Here is a 13,949-nt window from a genome sequence, read left to right on the forward strand (position 1 = left end):
GGCTCTATTCTTCAAAAGCCATGGGAACTGGCCTGAATCATCTTGCTGTTAAAAAGAGCCATGACTGACAGGACTGATCATCATATAATCGTGCTGTTGCTGTGGACAATGTTCTCCTGGTTCTACCCACTTCATTTAGCATCAGTTCGTATAAGTCCCTCCAGGTCTCTCTGAAATGATCCTTACAGCTCCCTTTCTAACTATGCTTTCTCAGGTAGAAATAAGATAACTTTTTTCCTGAAAATCTACCCGAAAAAAGGCATTTTTTTCCTAATAGCTAAGAAGACTTGAGACATAATGGAGGAAGGGAGCAGAATGGAGGAATGATGGAGGATAAGGTAAATATGCTTTGTCAGAAAGAGTAGACTGTTATGACACATTTTTTCATTTTTCTCTTGAATTGACATATACTCTTTGGTCTGTACATAAAGTTTCCTAAGAGTACGTGATCACCATTGAGGAGATTACCATTCCTAACAATCAATAGCTTGAACATATTTTCCACATTATTTGGTCCCTTGGTTAGCTGTGGTATCTGGTGGAATTAAGACAAAAGGCATTAAAATCTATGAGTTTGAAGGAATCCACTTTGCATAATGCTTGATAAATTACCTTCCAAATCAAATAATTAATTAATGAATGGGTTTATTTGAATGATTGGCATATTTTTTAGCTATCTTTTTTAAAAATTGAAGGCTAACAGTAAAATCTGAGGTTGGGCAATTTCTTCTTTACTGAAAGCATATCACTTCAAAATTTTGTGTTTATATTTTGTAGAATATCTAAGAATTGGAATATGGCCAGGAATAACTTTCATTTTGTCTTTCTTAGGCATTATAAATGTTGGCAATCAATTTCTTTTTTTTTTCTTTTTTTATTGATAGAATGCATGCCAAGGTAATTTTTTACAGCATTATCCCTTGCATTCATTTCTGTTCCAATATTTCCCCTCCCTCCCTCTACCCCTTTCCCCCAGATGGCAAGAGTCCTTTACATGTTCAATGGGTTGCAGTATATCCTAGATACAATATATGTGTGCAGAACCAAACAGTTTTCTTGTTGGCAATCAATTTCTAATTCTTTTTAAAGTTTTTTTTATTAAGTCTTAATTAAATTATGATTTCTGCATTATATGTTATTAAAGATAGTGCCTTTCATGAAGGATTTTTTTTTAATAACAGGCATATAGGAAAAATGTTTTTGTTGTTTTTATATAGTTTCTCTGTCTTATTTTAATCACCACACTATATAATCATTGCAGCTATGATCAGGTGTTCCAGAGATGGAAACAGAGAAAAATAGAGTGAGAAAGACAGAAAGTGAGAGAGACAGAGAGACAGAGAGAGACAGAGACACAGAGAAAGAGACATACGCACACACAACACACACACAGACAGAGAAAGACAGAGACAGAGAGAAAGAGTATGAGAGAGAGAGAGAGAGAGAAGAGCATAGTTTAGAAGAAATAAGTTCAAATCTTGCTTAAGATAGTAGATATGTAAATCATCTTTCTAAATCTCATTTAATTACATGTGAAATGAGGGGGTTAATTCAGGCCCTTTCCTCTATTCCTATAATCCAAGAATATACCATATTTAGGTAATTGATAACTCATACTGTAGATGTGCACACACACACACACACACACACACACACACACACAAACATCATACCACACATATACAATTTTCATCTTCCAGGCAATGATTTGGGACCTTTTGCAATCATTAAGAAAGTACTAAACATTCCAAATAAGGCTGAAAATGAGATTTGAGGGTTCATTTTCCTTGTACTTTCCCTTAATAAGAATACTTTCTGAAAACCAAATACAGATCTGAAGTTACATTATATCCAAACAAGTTTAAACTCTTTGCTACTAAAAATCTGAGATAACTAGATAGCAAATATTACTATAAATCACATCCTATATTTTAAAAGTGAGAAACATAGATATTGAATGACTTGCCAAAAATTAATCCACAAAAATTAAGGTGAGTTAGTGAAATGAATGAAATTAGGTAAATACTTTGAAAGTTTCTGACTCTTTTTCATGCTTAAACCACAGATATGTATAGTTGCTTAAGATATTTTTCGAAACAGGAAAATTGTGAAATGATTGTATTAAGCTCTATGTTTTGTTTTTAACATGACTTTCATATTATTCTATAATACAAATGGAATCAAGGCAATTCACATCGATTAATATTTCAATATCATTACATTTTAACAAAAATGTGCTTAATTTAAGGTAATGTAATATTACTTTGTGGAGTAGAAAAGAAAATCAAAATGAATTTAAGATAATATATTGAAATATGATTGTTGTACATTTAGAAAAGTGTAAATAACAAAGCTATGGAACATGAAAAATATGTAAAAAATTTAGTAACTCTGATGAGTTGAAGTTTTGAGAGGCATCATCTAATCTTGTACTCTTTTTTATACATGAGTCCCAGAAAGGTCCACTGACTTTTCTACAGTTATACATAGAGTGGCAGATAGTAGAGCTAGGATTGAAAGCAGGTCTCTTGAATCCCTGACTAGCTCTTTATGTTAACTAGTTGTTTTCTTTTAAATGACACATTAATATGAAGAATAGAAATTGGTGTTTCAGTTCTGTCCGTATTGTTTTTACTTGATTTCAAAGTATTTGTTTCTGTCTGTCTTATGGATAAAAAGATTTTTAGATCAAATTTTCTTGAAAATGGAATATTGGATCAAATTCTCAACTTGCCTTATTTTTATACTCTTTTCAATTCTTTCATGTTAGAAGATAGTCACAATTTTTCATATCCTTTCTTCAGCCATCACAAAGAACTATTACAAAAACTAAATATAAATTGTTTTGGACCACACTTCAAGAAATTGATCCAAAAGTCATTTACATTATTCTCGTTGAGGAAGAAGCTAAAAACCAAACCATTTGAAATACTAGGAATACCTAAAATATATAATTTAATGACAATGGACAAAATAGAAACAATCATAAAAGAATCTAGAATTTTGTGGTCTTAGTAAGCAACTAGGTAACACAGTAGATACAGTCAGAGGGTAGAGTCAGGAAAATTCATTTTCCTAAGCTCAAATCTGGCCTCAGATATTTGCTAATTGTGTGATCCTGGGCAAATTATTTAACCTATTTGCCACAGTTTCTTCATTTGTAAAATGAGCTGGAGAAAGAAACAGCAAACTATTCAACTGTCTTTGTCACAAAAACTTCAAGTGGGGTCATGAAGGGTCAGGCATGACTAAAAACAGTTGAACAATAAAAGTGAGTTAATAAATTGTGAGATAAGTTGTATTGATTCCCATGGAATACTACAAATCACTATTGATTACATACATGCAAATTAAAAACAATTCTGAGATACCATTTCATAAATATCAAATTGGTTAACATGACAGAAAAGAGAAATGACAAATATTGGAGGGATGCTATGTGAAAAAATTGGGACACTAAAGCACTATTGTTAGAGTTGTAAATTGGTCCAACCATTTGGTGGGAAGACTTATTTCAACTGATGCAGAATGAAGTAAACATAACCAGAAGATCATTGTATATAGTAATAGTAATATCATAAGGATGATCAACTGGGAAAGATTTCGCTACTCTGATCAATATAATGATCCAGAAAATTCTGAAGGACTCATGATTAAAAAATGCTTTTCATGCCCAAAAAGAGTATTGATAAACTCCAAGTATGTGTGTGTGTGTGTGTGTGTGTGTATTACATTTTGTTTATTTTTTGCTTCTTTGCAACATGGAAAATATGGAAAAATGTTTTGCATAATTTGATATATTGCATAATTTGCATAATTGATATATTGCTTTCTCAAAGAATGGGGGGAAGGGTTGGAGAAAGAAAGAATTTGGAATTCAGCATTTAAAAAAAGAATGTTAAAAATAAATAAAATTTTAGATGTACTTAAGTAGTTTTTACTGTGATAGGTAACATGTATGTAGCTTTTACTTTCTGCCTTGTGCTCTGCTAAGCACTTTACAATTACCTCATTTGATTCTCACAACCCTGGGAGGTAGATGTTAGTAGCCCAAGGTCATTCAACTAATAAATGTCTGATGTTAGTTTTGAACTCAGGTTTTCCTGAATCCATGATAGTATTCTGTCCAATGTATACCTAGCTGTAATAATTAATCCCAAAAGCCCTATTGTCCTTTTTTCTGGGGAAAGGCAAATATGGGTAGAAGTGGAGCTAAGCAAACATTAGACAGTAAATGACTCTAGAAAGCAAAGGAAGTGGCTCCATGGCTGGTGACATTCAAATATCTTTCTGTCTATCTCTCTCTATATGTATGTGTATATATATTATATATGTGTATCTGTATGTATACTTATACATATGTATATGAGTATATACTTATATGTGTGTATAGTGTGTGTGTTTTATATATAATATATATATATATAATACACACATACATGCATACATACATATATACATACATACATACATAAAAGTCTCAGCCCAATCCTAGGATAAAGAAGTAGATGGTTTTCATTGTCCTATATGGTATAGTGGATAAGGCACTAGATTTCAAATTAGGAAAACTGATTCAGATTTTGCCTCAAATATTTATTATGTGATTCTAGGCAAGACAATTTACTTCTTTTTGTCTCGGTTTCCTTGTCTCTAAACTGAGAATATTAGATTTGAAGGCACTCTGTCCATTGCATCACCCAGCTACCCCAACTAGAATTAGAAAGAACCTTAGAGGTCTTTTAGATAAGAGATTTTAAATATGTTGCCTGCAATGCAGCACTAGTCTGAATCAGGTTAAAATGTAATTGGGAAATATTAACAAAATAAATAAAAATCTTATAAAACAGACAGTATTCCTATGTGATTTTTCTAAGTCAATAAGTGGCTGCCATATTGCTCATTTGAGTTTGATCTATTGTATCTTTTATAGATAGGAAGAATTGGTCACAAAAAGATTAGCTGACTTTCCTAAGGTCATCCAAACAGTAATTGGGTGACTGAAGACGAGATTTGATCATAGATTTTCTATATTCTGATCCATGTGTCTGAGCTTCCCAGGCAACTGTCATGGACACTTGCGGCCCATCACTGAATGAGGTGACACTTTATGAGGTGACAAAGCAATTGGTGCTTGAGCTGGAAGAGTTGCCAACTCAGATGACTTTTGGTAAAGAGTGAGCTCACTCTAGCAGTTTTTTTTTTTTTTTTTCCTCTAGGATTGTCCACCATTACTTGGGTAGCATGGTAACTGTTCCCATGTGGCCTTTAGAAAAGAGACTCAGCTAGATAAGCTGATGGTGATCATTAGGGAATCTGGCTGTCTCTTCTGTTTTTGTGTTTCCTTCTCCACTAATACTTCAGATTTGGAGGAAGTATTGTGAGGTAATGATTCCTGGATTCCTCAGTCTGTACTGGGTATACTTTGAGAGATCTTTCCTATATATACTACTTCTTGGAGAAGAAAGTAAACATTTTGCAGAAGGATGAGTTCAAACTCTGGCCTCCTTTGCCAAAACACATTGGATCTGAAAGGAATTGGTTGGACAGAGTAGAGCCAAGGTACAAATGTAAAATAATTATTCAGAAGATTCACAAATTATAACATCTTAATATTTTGAATACCAGTCTCCCAGGAGAATATAACATGAGTATTTTTTATTACTCTGGTTTCTTATTTAAGCATTTCTCTTAATAATCCTAAGTATGTTAAGCATCTATTTTGTTTACAGGAAATAAATCATTATCCCAAGTAACCTCATCTACATGGGACATCCTATTTCCCCTTTTGAGGGAGAACCAATATGTTAGAAAGAATCTAAGCATTAACTAATTTTCTCTATTATTCCTAGATGGAGTAGTTAAGAGTCAAGGAATTCAAGCATAACACCCTGAGCTTTTTTTTTTTTTTTCAGCAGTCTGGATCCTTCAAAAATAATTTGTTCATCAGATGTAGGGCCAAAGTGGAATCTGAATCTCAAATATGAAACTTAGTAACTGTGTGGCTTTACTTAAGTCACTTAATATCCCCTGATTTTCCTCATATGTAAAAAATAGGGAGTGAGACTAGGTACACCCTAATGTCCCTTTCTAAAATCTATCATCCCCTGAATGAATAAAATTTGGGCCATAATTGCACATTGCTAGAATATTTTATAAATTCTAAAGTTTTACATAGAATATTTCTTTATAATAACTTTTTAAAATGTACTCTCACTCAATTATGCATATACTATTAGGATGACTTGCTTTCTCCTTTTTACATAAACACTGGAAGAAATCAGAATATCCTGATCTATAAACAAGATTCCCTATTTTTATTGACTTAAAAAAAAGGTGTGGGTGGGGGCAATAATGAATATAAAACTGCCAAAGAATTATGGATATTTCCTTTTCCCAGAAGAGCTTTTCTTAGACATCAAGAGTCTTTTTTATTTTCTTATTCAATTATCAGAAAAAAATTAATGGCAAACTTAAGGTTGACCATTAGGCTGTAAAACTTTTAGACTACATTTAAGTTGAAAGATTATACAAAAACTTTACTAATTGAAAAGATGAGTGGGGACAAGCTACCATAAAAATAGATATTGGGGTGTGTATATGTCTATGTGTATGTGTTGTATGTATCTATATATGGTTGGGTTTGGAGAGACAAAAATTAACTATAAAAATGTTATAATGCTATGATATATATATCATATGACATTAATATGCAATAATGTAATATTATTACATATACTATACATAATTTTATCCCTCCAAATCCAGGGAATAAGATTTAACAAGTTAACTGTATATACCTTTTTACAATTAACTCAAAATGTAGTAGATAAAATTAACATTAACAGAAAATTCCAATATATGGCATTTCTTTAGAAAAACAAATTTCATAACTAGAAATTTTCATACCTAAAGAAGCAGCATAAATAATTTTCTTGAATCAGATTTTGAGTTCTTTATGTGAAAAAAATACAAGAAGTAACTGAGATAAATTCAGTGGAGCAGGATAGGGGATTAGTATAATATCTTCTATATGGCAAAAAAAAAAAAAAAATTTTTTTTCATCTTCTAAATATTAATGTCCTGGAAGAAAATTTCAGTTACCTGACTATGTTTCTTAGAAAAAAATTCATTATACAGGCCTTCAAATTTTAGGGAAAAATGGCAAAAGAGAATTACTTTTCTAGGTATATACATGAAAAACTTAGAAGTACTCTCACCTTACCTAATATATACCACATGGAGTATGCCAGAATGCCACATGACAGAATGGGTCCCAGCTTCCTAGAAACTTGTCAAAAATCTCTAAAGCATATTAATTTCTAATATGCCTTAAATTTCTAAAGCATATAAAACCAATTTGAGAGAAGGAAGTAACAGAATATTTAAGCTATCTGTCAATCCTTCTAGCCACTTTAATAATAGCTTTATCTATGGTGTACAATTTGCATTAATAAGGAGCAAAAGTAAAAACTGCCTTCCCTAATACATAACTCAATATAATTTTACTATAGAGTTATAATATGTAATATCGTATATATAATTCACATTATATATATGTATTATATATAAAATTCACATTATATATAACTGAATGAACTCACACACATACTGGGATTAAAGTTAATAATTGACATCAAAGTTCTCATTGTACATAAGGATTATTCAGTAAATTCTCTATATCAATAAGAAGTAGGGGACTGAAATGTTCCTTGGTTATACTTTGAGAAGTATTATGACAGTAATATGACACCTTGGAATTCCTAGCTGGTAACATTTAATTTTTTTCTAATTGTTTTACCTGACAACTTTAAATATACAGTGGCATGAAGAAAATATATTATCTACTTCTACACACACACACAGAGACACATAACCCTTGCTCAAGGATGTGGTCACTGTGTGACAAAACTTCCCAGTACTAAGTTCAGCCTCTGATTACCAAAGAATGTATTTATGTCATTAGTGGTTTTAGCTATCGTTGATCTTTGTCATATGCTGCAGTTATATTTGAATACCTTGTCTACTCTCAGTCAAGAGCAAGGGGAAGTTCAATTACTAGGGAAATACCATTCTGCCTTTATTTAAATTTAGTTGTACACATCTAAATATTTTTAAAACTTCACTGAATTATCTTTAAACATTATGATTAGTCTAATAGCTTTTGTCCTCTGCACTGTATTTTGCTGCATTATATAGAAATCTCAAATCCATTCTATAATAATTTGTTAAGTCCCTGCTTTGTGCCAGGAACTTGTGCTACTCTGGGGACATAAAGACAAAAAAAATGAAACCTAAACTGAAGCAGGGGAGGGAAGTGAATAGATATAGAAAAATAGGTCAATAGATAATAACAAGAAAAAGCTAAAATTTGTGTAGTACTTACAATGTTCCAGGCACTGTGTAAAGCATTTTATTATTTCATTTGATCTTCACAACAATCCTGGGAGGTAGCTGTTATTATTAAATCCATTTTTCAGATGAAAAAAGACAGGCAAAAGAGAAATTATGTGACTTACCCAACATCACACAGCTATAAGTATATAAGAGGATATTTCAACTTAAGTCTTTCTGTCTCCAAGACTAATGCTCTTTTTACTCTGCCACCTATCTGGTAAATAGATATTTAGATAACGAGGTAGGATATATATACACGTATACACACACACACATACACATACACACACACATATATGTAAACACTAAGATATGAAAATGACATTACACTTAGACTTCTTAGGATATTATATGTATGTATGGTTATAGATCTATACAGTTATAATTATATATGTGTCTATGGCTATGTTTCTATTTACTTATCTATGTATATTTTTCCCTCAGTAGAATGTACCTTTGCTTCTTTGCATAGATGTTTGTTCCTTTTGATTTAATTGGTGTGGAAAATTACCAGTACTAAATTCTTTCTCAATCTTGAGAGTTTTCTGGGATATTCAGAGATTAAATTATTTGCTCAATATCACATAGATAATCTGTTTTATAAATGAGATTTGAGCTTTTTTGATACAGTGTATACAAAATAAATTAAAAAGTCATTTGGAACAGATTGGTGACCGAATAGGGGATCCCAAACAATTGAAAGGATCCAAATAAAAGACTGATGTAAGAAGTAGCATTAGCACTAAACCTAGAAGACATTCTAATTCTTTTCTCTGAATCCAACTTCAGTTCTACATTTCCATCTACCTGGCAAACATCTTTCCCTGCATGTCTCATAAGCATCTCAAACTAACATATCTAAAACTTTTCTATTTCTGTTGAAGATAATACCATTCTTCCACTTATTCAGATCCATAACCCAAGGGCCATTCTTTATCCTTCTTAGCTCTATCCATATCCAATTGTCAAGTCATATAGATTCTATCTCCCTAACATCTCTATATTCTTTTCTCTTTTTACACAATGAAATTTTCATAATTCAAGTTTTAAACCTTTTCATTTTTGTGAATAGAGGCAACATTTTGTTTTAAGTATTTTAAAAGTTTTTTGTTTTCAAAACATATGCATAGTTTTCAACATTCATCCTTTCAAAACCTTGTATTCCAATTTTTTCTCTCTCCCTTTCTCCCGCTCCCTACATAGCAAATAATCCTATATGTTAAATATGTGCAGTCCTTCTATACATCTTTCCACAATTATCATGCTGCACAAGAAAAATCAGATCAAAAAGGAAAAAAAAATGAGAAAGAAAACAAAATGTAAGCAAATAACAACAAGAAAGTGAAAATACTATCCTGTGATCCACACTCAATCTCCACAGACCTCTATCTAGGTGCAGATGGCTCTCTTCATTACAAAATCATTGAAACTGGCATCAATCACCTTGTTGTTGAAAAGAATGATGTCCATCAGAATTGATCATCGCAAAATCTTGTTGTTACTGTGTACAATGTTCTCTTGGACTTACTCCACTTAGTATTAGTTTATGTAAGTCTCTCCAGGCCTTTTTAAAATCATTCTGCTGAATGTTCCTTTCAGAACAATAATATTCCATAATATTCATATACCATAACTTATTCAACATTCTCCAACTGATGGCCATCCACTCAGTTTCCAGTTCCATGTCACTACAAAAAGGGCTGCTACAAACATTTTTTGCTTATGTGGGTCCTTTTCCTTTTTTAAAAATAATCTCTATAATCTAGAGACACTGCTGGCTCAAAGGGTATGCACAATTTGATAGCCCTTTGAGCATAGTTCCATATTGCTCTATAGAATGACTGAATCAGTTCAAAACTCCATCAGCAATGTATTAGTATCTTTGTTTTCCCCTATCCCCTTCAACATTCATCATTATCTTTTCTTGTCACCTTAGCCAATCTGAGAGATTGGCAATTTGCATTTCTTTGATCAATAGTGATTTAGAGCATTCTTTCATATGACTAGAAATGATTTCAATTTCTTCATCTGCAAATTATCTGGTCATATACTTTAACCATTTATCAGTTGGAGAATGGCTTATATTCATATAAATTGAAGTCAATACTTTATATATTTTAGAAAAGAGGTCTTTATCAGAACCCATGGATGTGAAATTTTTTTTTCCCCAGTTTACTGCTTCCTTTCTAATCTTGTCTGCATTGGTTCTGTTTGTACAAAAACTTTTAAACTTAATATAATCAAGATTATCCATTTTGCATTCCATAATGTACTCTAGTTCTTTGGCCATAAATTCCTTCTCCACAGACCTGCGAGTCCTTTGTTCTTCTAACTCTTTGTATCACTCTTTATGTCTAAATCATGAACCCATTTCTACTTTACTTTGGCATAGGGTGCTAGGTATGGGTCAATGTCTAGTTTCTGCCATATTAAGTTCTAATTTTCCCAGCAATTTTTGTCAAATAGTGAGTTCTTATTGCAAAAGCTAGTTTCTAATTTCCAAATCTAATTTCCAAGTTACATGTTTTTTTCCAATGAGAGATTTCACATTGTCTTCTATTATTTTTTTCATTTTTTTTGGCTTTGTTTTATTGTCCCTTAAAGTTTTATATAGTTTCCATTTGCTCACTTTTAATTTTTAAGGAATTATTTTCTTCCATGAGCTTTTATACCTCTTTTTCCATTTGGAAGGAGCATAGTTAGTGCTTGTCAGTCAGTAGCTAGCTACCCTATTATCTAATCAAGACATTGATTAAATGACTTTTTTACTTTTCTTAAAAGTAGCAAACCCTAATTTATGCTTTTAAAAGATTCAAACCACCAATGGGCTGTTCTCAGTTCTAAACCCTTACTATTTTCAAAAGGAACAACTTCACTTATACCTAAGTAAAAACCTTAAAGCTTCATCATGTCTGTTACCTTCTCTTCATATTCTTCAATATTGTCAAATAAACTGGGGAAAATGCATTCATCAGATATTTCCTAAATAACCTCCCTTTATAATTGCTTTTTCTTATTATTTCCCTTTATAGTGCAAACTTTTTGTTCCTATAACTTCATTTTTATTCATTTCTTTCTCAAATCCTATAAAGTATCCTCTTCAAAATTTGATCACTATTAAATAATACTAAATACATAAACTAATTTCATTGATATATTTCAAAAGTAAAGTAAAGAAATGGTCCAAAATTAGCAGTGAAGTTTTCTCAGTTATTTAAATATTTTCTTAATTTTTATCAGGTGTTTTAGAATTGTATTTGTGTAAATTTGTGAGATAATTTCCAAATATTTTGTGCAATTCATAATTATTTGAAGTGAAATTTCTCTTATCATCATGTTTTTTATATACATACATGCACACACAACACATATATGTATATATATGTTTCCTAATACTTTGCTAGAGCTGTTAATCATCTCAATTAGTTTCTTTAATAATTCTCTGTTTTTCCACAGATACTGAAATCCTTTCTGCAAATAAGGATTCTTTACCCATATTTAAGAATTTATATTTGGTCTTATTTCAATGACAAACATTTCTAAAACTAAAACATTGCAAATAATAGTAGGAAAAAAAACCATCCTTGCTTTCCCTCTCTTTGTACTGGAAAAGCTTGTAGTGTTTTGCCCTTGTGAATAATGCTTACTTTTATTTATATATATTTGCTGCTTTTGACTATGTTAAATAAAGAAGAGTACCTATGCTATTTTTAGGGTTCAATGTTGGGACAAAATAAATCTTCCCACCATGGGAATTATTTAGGGGAAAATATTAGAAAAAAACCAACAATAATACATTACAGTCCCTTCTCCTTTCTGAAAAAGCCATCATAATAAAAGTAATGGTCTGTCATGTCCTGCTTTTAAAGCCCCATAACTTTTTTTTGGCAAAGATACTGGGTGATTTTCCATTTCTTTCTCCAGCCCATTTTACAGATGAGGAAACAGAGACAAATAGGTATAAATGACTTGCCAAGGGTCACAGAACTAATAAACGTTTGAGTTAAAATTTGAATTCAGGTATTCCTGACTTCAGGTCTGGTACTCTATCCATTAAGCCAACTAGATGACTCTCTAGAAGAGAACAAAAATCAGAGCTCCTAGGCTCTCTAATTTCCTCTACTATTTGGGAAGACCTAGGCTCAGGTATCAACTGTTTTGTCCATGTGACAGAGAATGCCAAGTATTTGAAGTTCATAGTGGGTCTCCAAATACAAGGTGGTGGCAATGAGCAGACCTAACAATATCAGAGTTATTGCACAGATCACAATATCTCTAGTTATAGTTTTCTTTTTCTAAAATGATATGGAATCACTGAGCAAGATCAGTTCCAGGAATATCAAGGACACAGAATGATCACAATAAATGATTCATTATACATCAGGCTATCTGTAGTAAAGAAGCTAAGAGGCTATAAGTCTCTTACTTACAACTTGTCTTAGGAGCCAAGTTAACATTGGGTCTCTCCCAGTAAACCTATTCAATAATTCCTAGTTATCAAAATCTTCCCTTTGCTGGGATTCCATTGTAGGATGGCAACAAATTGTTGCCCTAATAGAAGTTTCTGTTAAAGTTCTACTTCCTTCTTTCCTAAGGACTTGGTAAAAACTATTCCTTACCTTTATTCAGACAGAATTATTACCAAGAGGGCAAAAGGATCTCTTTTCTTCAGTATAAATTCCACCCTACATATTGCACAATTTCACATCTCTTAGGTCATGAGAAAGCAGGTCATCCCCCTACCACTTCATTCCACCAATCTCACTTTATGCTTCCCCAAGAACACTATGTGATTGAGTTGTCTGCACCCTCCTAGGGTCAAAAAGAGACCTAAGCCACTTCTCTACAGAACAAGGAGCCTTTTGAGAGTATGGGGACCTTGAGGTCCATATGACTCCATGGTATGAGTGAAATAAAATAATTAAAATAAATAAAGTAAACAAAATGAAGTAAAACTTGAAAAGGTCAACTGGAACTATATCTATATTTACCAGATAGGTCTTCTTAAAGACTAGCCTTAAGAAACTCCTAGAATGAAAAGCTCTGTCGTTCTTCAGGATACTGTTGATTTCTTAAAAGACATAGCCTTTGCAAGGTAGGGCACCTAGTCAAGTTCGTTAGGAACAGAGAGACAAAGCTGGTATTTCAAGAATCCATCTCAATGTTCAATAATGCTAACTGCCTAAAATAGAGGTGGAAAACTCAGTGGATTTTTTAACAGTCCCAATCTCAGACTTTCTTTGAAGTGAAATCATTTCCTTAATCAGGTGTCATTGGGCAAATAATTGCATAAGAAAGAGCTTTTTTTTATAGCTTTAATGACTATTACCATGGTCACATGTTTGTTTAAATTTCAATGACAGAAACTGAAATAGATATTAATAAATAATAATAATACTTAATAATGATATTAACAAAGCAACAATTAGCATTTACATAGTGCTTACTAAACTATATATAGTCAGGCACTGTGCTAAACATTTTATAATTATTATCCTAGTAGATCCTCACAACAGTCTTTAAAGGTAGGTGTTATTATTATCCCATTTTTATAG

This window comes from Antechinus flavipes, chromosome 3 (genome assembly GCF_016432865.1).
Source record: "Antechinus flavipes isolate AdamAnt ecotype Samford, QLD, Australia chromosome 3, AdamAnt_v2, whole genome shotgun sequence".
Lineage (NCBI taxonomy): Eukaryota > Metazoa > Chordata > Mammalia > Dasyuromorphia > Dasyuridae > Antechinus > Antechinus flavipes.